The sequence below is a fragment of the Schistocerca piceifrons genome, chromosome 2 (genome assembly GCF_021461385.2).
Source record: "Schistocerca piceifrons isolate TAMUIC-IGC-003096 chromosome 2, iqSchPice1.1, whole genome shotgun sequence".
Classification (NCBI taxonomy): Eukaryota; Metazoa; Arthropoda; class Insecta; order Orthoptera; family Acrididae; genus Schistocerca; species Schistocerca piceifrons.
Genome location: NC_060139.1, coordinates 676,602,805 through 676,611,424, shown reverse-complemented (window position 1 = coordinate 676,611,424; position 8,620 = coordinate 676,602,805).

Genomic DNA, 8,620 nt, shown 5'->3' with positions numbered 1-8,620 from the left:
TGCGTTGGAAACAACGGGCAGTGATCGAGTTTCTTTTGGCGGAAAACCAGGGCATCTCAGATATTCATAGGCGCTTGCAGAATGTCTAAGGTGATCTGGCAGTGGACAAAAGCACGGTAAGTCGTTGGGCAAAGCGTGTGTCATCATCGCCGCAAGGTCAAGCAAGACTATCTGATCTCCCGCGTGCGGGCCGGCCGTGCACAGCTGTGACTCTTGCAATGGCGGAGCGTGCGAACACACTCGTTCGAGATGATCGACGGATCACCATCAAACAACTCAGTGCTCAACTTGACATCTCTGTTGGTAGTGCTGTCACAATTGTTCACCAGTTGTGATATTCAAAGGTTTGTTCCCGCTGGGTCCCTCGTTGTCTAACCGAACACCATAAAGAGCAAAGGAGAACCATCTGTGCGGAATTGCTTGCTCATCATGTGGCTGAGGGTGACAATTTCTTGTCAAAGATTGTTACAGGCGATGAAACATGGGTTCATCACTTCGAACCTGAAACAAAACGGCAATCAATGGAGTGGCGCCACACCCACTCCCCTACCAAGAAAAAGTTTAAAGCCATACCCTCAGCCGGTAAAGTGATGGTTACAGTCTTCTGGGACACTGAAGGGGTTATTCTGTTCGATGTCCTTCCCCATGGTCAAACGATTAACTCTGAAGTGTATTGTGCTACTCTTCAGAAATTGAAGAAACGACTTCAGCGTGTTCGTAGGCACAAAAATCTGAACGAACTTCTCCTTCTTCATGACAACGCAAGACCTCACACAAGTCTTCGCACCCGAGAGGAGCTCACAAAACTTCAGTGGACTGTTCTTCCTCATGCACCCTACAGCCCCGATCTCGCACCGTCGGATTTCCATATGTTTGGCCCAATGAAGGACGCAATCCGTGGGAGGCACTACGCGGATGATGAAGAAGTTATTGATGCAGTACGACGTTGGCTCCGACATCGACCAGTGGAATGGTACTGTGCAGGCATACAGGCCCTCATTTCAAGGTGGCGTAAGGCCGTAGCATTGAATGGAGATTACGTTGAAAAATAGTGTTGTGTAGCTAAAATATTGGGGAATAACCTGGTGTATTTCAATGCTGAATAAAACAACCCCTGTTTCAGAAAAAAAATGTGTTGCATTACTTATTGAACTGCCCTCGTAGTTAAGGTAAGGAATTTCTAAATCCGTATAGAACATTGCAAGGGAGACTAAACGTGGATATATTCGTAAGAGCTAAGCAGCAAATCGGAAATTTACAGTTCAGTGTGTTCCTAGTTGAACCAGACCAACAAAAGAGATTCGTTCGCGAAGCGCTTCCGAGAAAATCATCAGTTATTTCTTTGCTTACAACAGAAGCGTCACGACCACTGCTTTAGAGTATTGACGCATGCTGAACGTTATACAACAATTTGTTGGCCATACGTCGTCAATGAAATCAGGAATAACAACCGTAAACGTCGCTTCATTCTTTACGATGACAGTGTCATACAAAGCACATTAAACAATTTATCGTTTGACAGAGAAAAAGGAGTTAATAACTCATTGCACATATTCATATCATTTATTGCCTAAAGAATTCTTTTCGTTTTCTCGTGATAAACAAAAAATCCGCGGACGGCGATTTTCGTCAGAAAGCTGTTCAGTCCTTCCAAATGCACTGTGATACCAGGAGAAGCCGTAGGTAGCACCGGCATAGAGCATACGTGTCGGTCTGCCAGTAGGGAGACAGGCAGGTAACACTGAGCGCCCTGAAACGGAGAGCGGCGGTCTTTAACACAAGCCTCTGCCGTGCCGCTATTCAGATGCGGGAAACACGCTGCGACCGTGTCCGCCCGCAAAACCGTCCACCAAAAGTTGCCGACTGGTATGCTGTAATCAGACTAAAATTTTCTAACGAATTTACTTGAAGTGAAATCACATGCGACGGGATACCATCTTCCACAAAGAAGACATCCGCCACTCATCAGCTAATACAGATATGTCATCTTTGTTGTTTGTATGACCTCATACTGGATTAACAGGCAATTTCATCCTACGAAATGACAATATTCAACTACTCAGGGCTGGTGTCATGAACAAATATCTTCATTACGCTCATCGAATGTCTAGCTCTATCTCCCGATCTGAACCCCATAAAGGTTGTTTTTGGACGTCCTTGCTAGGACTGCTGTTGTCCCCAGCCTTCACCTCCAGACCTACGCTGCATTTCCCGTAGAGGCTCGCAAACACAAACATCAGAAGCGCCACACATCGGCGTGTGTGCTGCGTTGCTTCTCAGAGCAATCGTCTTTCTTACTGACGTTACACGTGCTGTAGCAAGTAGACTGATCAGTTTAACACATTTCAAACACTTTCTGTGTTGATAAATGCATTTATAATCTATAACAGCGTTTCATGTTTTGCTGCTATCATGTCAAGTGTTTTTTTTACTTTGACGTAGTTTCGTCATAGCTGAAAACAAATTTTCAACATTCAGTCATTAACTTACAAATAATGTTATCAACATTGTTTTTGTCTTTCTTTCACACCGCAATCTGTGGAAATCGTCTGTACCAATGTAGCAGGAATGCCGGTAAACAAGGCCTTGATTTAGGAGTATTTGTGATTTAAGAATATTTACGTCAACACTAGAGTTTCGAATAGACTTCAACAGCACAGTGAACAATTCAGAACTGGAATGTGACTAAAGCGAAGAGTTCTATATCGTCAAAACCATCCTTAGCAGCTCTGGAGGAAGTTTAGTAGAGATCTCAATTGGAAAATAAGGAATACCTGTCAGGTCCTAATGGAACATACCTCCGTTTTAACGATGACATTTTAGTGTTTTTCTATGACGCAGATAATCTTCCGTAATGACAAGAAGAAAGTAATAGAGCAGGTTTGTTAAACGGGACAGGAAATCAGTTACAGTAAAACCAGAATAATGTCTAATCATAAACTGAAAAGAAAATCGTACAAATTAATATTGATTTCAAAGAACAACTTTTCATATTATATAATTTAGAGCAGTTGAAGATTACGATGGGATAAGTGGCAAAAGAAATAAACAGAAGAGTAAAAATCGTCATGAGTACCAAATATGCGAGTGTTTTTCAAAACTAAGCTTCCCATATTTGTGAAACAGGTAATTTACCATCAGTTTTGACTTACGGCAGCGAAACGTGGATTTTTAATGCGAAACTATTTCAAAAAATTGAGCGTTACTCAGCGAGTAATGAAGAGATGCTTGTTGGAAAACACAATGAGAACCAGGGAAACAAATAAATGGATTGTGGAACAGATGAGCGAAATAGTCATTATGACGGCAATTAAAATGTAATAGAAGTGAACGGGGCATATAGCCGCCGAATTGATGGTCCTTGGACCAAAGACGTACTTTCTTGGATTATGAGAGATAATGGACCGAGAAGCCTACTTAAACAGAAGACGGATACATGGCATTAGAAAGCGTGCGCTAGTTACATGAATGCGTAGAGCTGAAGAACATGATGCACCGAGACGTGTGGAGAATTCCTTCAGCCAGCAGTCGATGTCAAATGGCTTCTGATAATAAAGACGATGAGGAGAGCGCAGTAAGTGGCTAATTCTAGAGGCGTGTAAAATTTTGCAGACGTACGGTTTGGTTTAGTAATATCTGATCTATAAACAACATCCGAGAGTTTACGCTGTGTGTTGTATGACCTACAGTTTGAAAGTACAGCGGAAGTTGCGCCGTTATCTATGTCTGTGCGATATGATGTAGATTCTACATTTCTTGTCACAAGTTCGAAACGCGGAAAGACAGCAGGGGATCCAGTTAGATAGCCTCTGGAGTAGCTTCCATCAGGAAGTCACGGTATGACTCACGATACCACAGTAATGACTGAACTGATGTGACATGCTTATCACTAACGTCCTCTTAACGTCTTCGTGGAGCCAGTAGACGCATTAGGAAGTTAATATTTTACACATACCGACCACCCATAACTTTATAGCTTCTCTATTGTGTGAATGAGTTCTGGATGCCACAAAGAGAGCACAGGTCACAGGACGAAAATGTCGAGAAAACTGAGAAGTTAAGCGCTCTACACTGTAGGCTCTAATGGAACACACCTCGTTCTCAGGTTGACATTTTAGTTTTTGTCTATGATGCAGATCATCTACCTGTCAACCAATGGAAAATTCTCGAAAAACTTGATCAGAACCAGGGGATGGGAACTAATTTTTTATTTAATTCTGGGGCGATGTTCCTGAGACAAAACATACTGAATCTAGTAGGTGCGCGGGGTGGCCGAGCGGTTCTAGGCGCTACAGTCTGGAACCGCGCGACCGTTACGGTCGCAGGTTCGAATCCTGCCTCGGGCATGGATGTGTGTGCTGTCCTTAGGTTTGTTAGGTTTAAGTAGTCCTAAGTTCTAGGGGACTGATGACCTTAGAAGTTAAGGCCCAATAGCGCTCAGAGCCATTTGAACCATTTTTAGTAGATGCGAAGGTATATTTGTTATGTGTATATACAGAGTAACGTCGACGACTTGTTCGACATATACAGTGTACCTGACCAAGGCAGAGAGTAGGGTTTCCTAATTTGGGGGACTATTACAAAGGACAGAGACCGATAATGGCGCGACTTGTTGTTCAGTCGGTCCCATCGTAGGAATCTATCGAAAGACAACATCCTACATCGCAGCTGTTAGTCTTAGTTTTTTTAGAATATAATAGTTCGGAATTTATTCTCTTCGTAAAATATAATACTCCACTCGATGCGCTACAAGTGAAAGGGGGCGCAACGTTTGGGAAAGAAGGATGTCGCACACCGTACCATTCACCGCTCGATGTTTCTCACCAACTGCCACTACAGCAACATTAGACACCCTACACCTCGCGTTAATCACATTTTTAGTGCTGTTTGAGGACGGCTATGTATCTTCCGACGTCAGAACATTGTGAAATAAATAAATGCAGTGTGGTTAGGGCCTCCCGCCGGGTAAACCGTTCGCCTGGTGCAACTCTTTCAAGTTGACGCCACTTCGGTGACTTGCGTGTCGATGGGGATGAAATGATGGTGATCAGGACAACACAACATCCAGTCCCTGAGCGGAGAAAATCACCGACCCAGCCTGGAATCGAGCCCGTATGGTTAGGTATGACATTCCGTCGCGCTGATCACTCAGCTACCAGTGACGGACAATGTGAACTGTGTGGATAATACTTCCAGTCGCTGTGAAGGATTATTCAAATTTGTCAGAGTGAGATTGACAAGAAAAATGTACACTACAGCACACTACGTCTAAATTTCAGAATATGTTGTGTATGGCTCTACATCTGCAAATTTGTTACATAGACTGATAAGGTTTATGTATAGTCAAATGCTCAGTAATTAATTTTGAGTAAAGAATATAATCTCTCTACGTATACTTGGTAAGATCTTTGGGAAACCTCTTACCGTTCTATCCTCCTATCTATGGATTCTGTGCCGAAATCTGCAATTCTGTTGTGTCAAGGAGTGTAATGAATATTCATCTTGTGGTTGAAGCTCAGTTTTTGTCCATGTTCAGATATGTAATTATGGAAATATTCTGCGTTGAGAAAACATAAGATTCTTCTCCTTTAAAACACAAACATGTTTTGGTGAAGTAGAATCTTCAGTGGTTTCATTTATTTTTTTAGTATCGCATATTGATGTTTATGTGGCTTCCTACCTGATATCTCAAACTCGGGTTGGGATAGCTTTAAGAGAAACACATGGATGGTGGACCCACATATTTCATCATTTGTTGTTTCAAGGAATGCACTTTATTGCTTAACAACAATATTATAACGAAAACTTAAAAAAGACTTGTTAAAAGAATCACAACTCTCACAAACTTAGAAACCTGAACAGACTCAATTCATTCAATGAAAAATGGTAACAATTTATACCATTGAGAGGGGGGCCTGAAACAAGAAGTATACAAAAAAATGGTTCAAATGGCTCTGAGCACTATGGGACTCAACTTCTGAGGTCATTAGTCCCCTAGAACTTAGAACTAGGTAAACCTAACTAAGGACATCATACACATCCATGCCCGAGGCAGGATTCGAACCTGCGACCGGAGCAGTTACGCGGTTTCAGACTGAAGCGCCTAGAACCGCTCGGCCACTTGGGCCGGCAAGAATTATACAGTTTCCAAAAAAACAAGAACATTAGCATCAACTGGGCGTGGCTACAAGGAAGTTCAACTAACTGTTTTACCAAGAAGTGAATTACAATGACAGCCATTAACTGTACCACCAATTTCCAAGCTTAGGTAACCGTTACACAATCGAATAACACCCATTCAAATAGCCACTAATAGTCACTAATTGCTACTGTTGGAAGGCCTCTTAGATGTAGAAGCGTTAATAAAAAAATTCCTTAAACAATAAAATACGGCGGACGTTGTGGTCGAGCGGTTGTAAGCGCTTCAGTCCGGAACCGCGCAGCTGCTTCGGTCGCAGGTTCGAATCCTGCCTCGGGCATGGATGTTTGTCATGCCCTTAGGTTAGTTAGGTTTAAGTAGTTCTAAGTTTATGGGACTATTACCTCAGATGTTAAATCCCATAGTGCTTAGAGCCATTTAATCATTTGAACCAATAAAATACACAATCCCTCAAAAAAGACAAACGGGGAAGGTATCAAATTTAAATAAAAACCCCAACCGGTACACTCCAACAAACATTGAATGTGACCCTTAAATAAAAATACAAGATAAGTTGGGAATACATGCCATTTAGATGTAATTCCCAACTGGTACTACCAGCAGAAACGTTGACAATGACCTTTAATATACAGTTGGCCAAAATTCAAGGAAAAGTGAGAGCTACAGCAGACGGCTATCACAGCCAACAAGAAACGAGCAGCCAAGTTTCACAATGTGTGGTGTTACCTAATGATTGTGGATCAAGGTAAGGTCCGGTAGTTTATATACTGATAAGTATCAAGGGTAATAAGTAACGAGGGTGCAAGGTTTAAACGAGTAGTTAAAGGGTTAGAGTGAGGAAGAACTTCGGGATTGCCAAACACACCTTAAACCCTCTGAGCTTACTAAATTCTCCAAATAGAGCAGACTTAATCGGCGACACTCCACCGTGGCACGCATCAAACGACCAACTTTACTTAAAGTGAGCCACGACGACGCGGCTGGTAGAGGCATCAGATTGCAGGCCAACCCAGACGGCGTGCCAGGACGGTAGTGCCGTCGCGGCAAACAGCAAACACGCCCCTGCTCCGCGTCAAGGGAACAGGAAAGCATCGTCTGCCGCCAAACCCATCCTGCCAACATACAGGGTGGAAAGTATTTAAACCGACAAAGTCTGGGAGGTTGTAGGAGACTTCAAAACAAATATTTTTCCCTAATGCCATTATTTCCTATGAGGAGTATTTAAACTGGTGAGGAGTATTTAAACTGGTGGAGGCCGTATTACGCTCTTCACTTGTTAAAGGCCGTATTACGATCTTCAGTTGTTAGAGGGCGTATTACGCTCTTCAGTTGAAGGTAATTGCTGTCCACCAGTGTAGTAGTTCGTTGTCTCTGTTTACTAATGTAGCGATACACCTGGAGTGAGTACACTGACATGGTTGGTGCGTACTACGTAGCGCTCCACAACGGACGAGCTGCACAGCGGGTTTATCAACAACAATATCCTAATCGCCGTATTCCGCATCATAAGACCTTTGCTGCTGTGTACCAACGTCTGCATGAGACCGGGTCATTTAGCAGATTACCTGGACAGGGACGCCGTCGCACGGTAAGAACGCTGCAATTTGAGAAAGCTGTCTTGTCGCATGTGGAGCGGGATCCGTCAATCAGCACTCGTGCAATTGCACGTAACATGGGGACGAATCAGACGAATGTAAGAACAGTCCTTCGAAAGCAGTTCTTATGTCCATTTCACTTCCACAACCTGGAACCAGTTGATTATCCACCCAGAGCACAGTTTTCGCAGTGGTACCTGGAACAGTGTGAAATGCATCCTACGTTTCCATCCTCTGTGTTGTTTGCCGATGAAGCAACGTTCGGGCGTGATGGAGTCTTCAACATGCACAATTCGCACGTTTGGAGTGGGGATAACTCACATGCCACAGTTACTAGCGCTCATCAGGTGCGGTTCTTCGTTAATGTTTGGGTCGGTGTTGTTGGGGACTATCTAATTGGGCCGTATCTGCTACCTAGGCCATTAAATGGCAGGCACTATCACAATTTTCTCGCCAGAGCGTTAACAGAATTGCTGGAAGACGTCCCGCTCCCTACAAGACAACGAATGTGGTTCCAACATGACGGGGCGCCGGCACATCTCAGTCGTCGTGTGCGTCGGTTCCTGGACCGACGGTTCCCAGAAACGTGGATTGCCAGAGGTGGTCCTGTACCAAGGCCTGCTCGATCCCCAGATATGTCCCCTCTGGACCTTTTTGTGTGGTGAGAGATGCGCAATCTTGTTTACGCAACCCCTCTTGCATCAGAAGAGGATCTGGTTGCCCGGATAGTAGCAGCAGCGGGAACAATTCAGGATATCCCCGGGGTTTTTGCCCGTGTCAGACAGAACATGATCCGATGATGTAACCTTTGTTTACGTGTCGATGGAGGCATTTTTTAAAATCTACTGTAATTGAAATTGGGCTG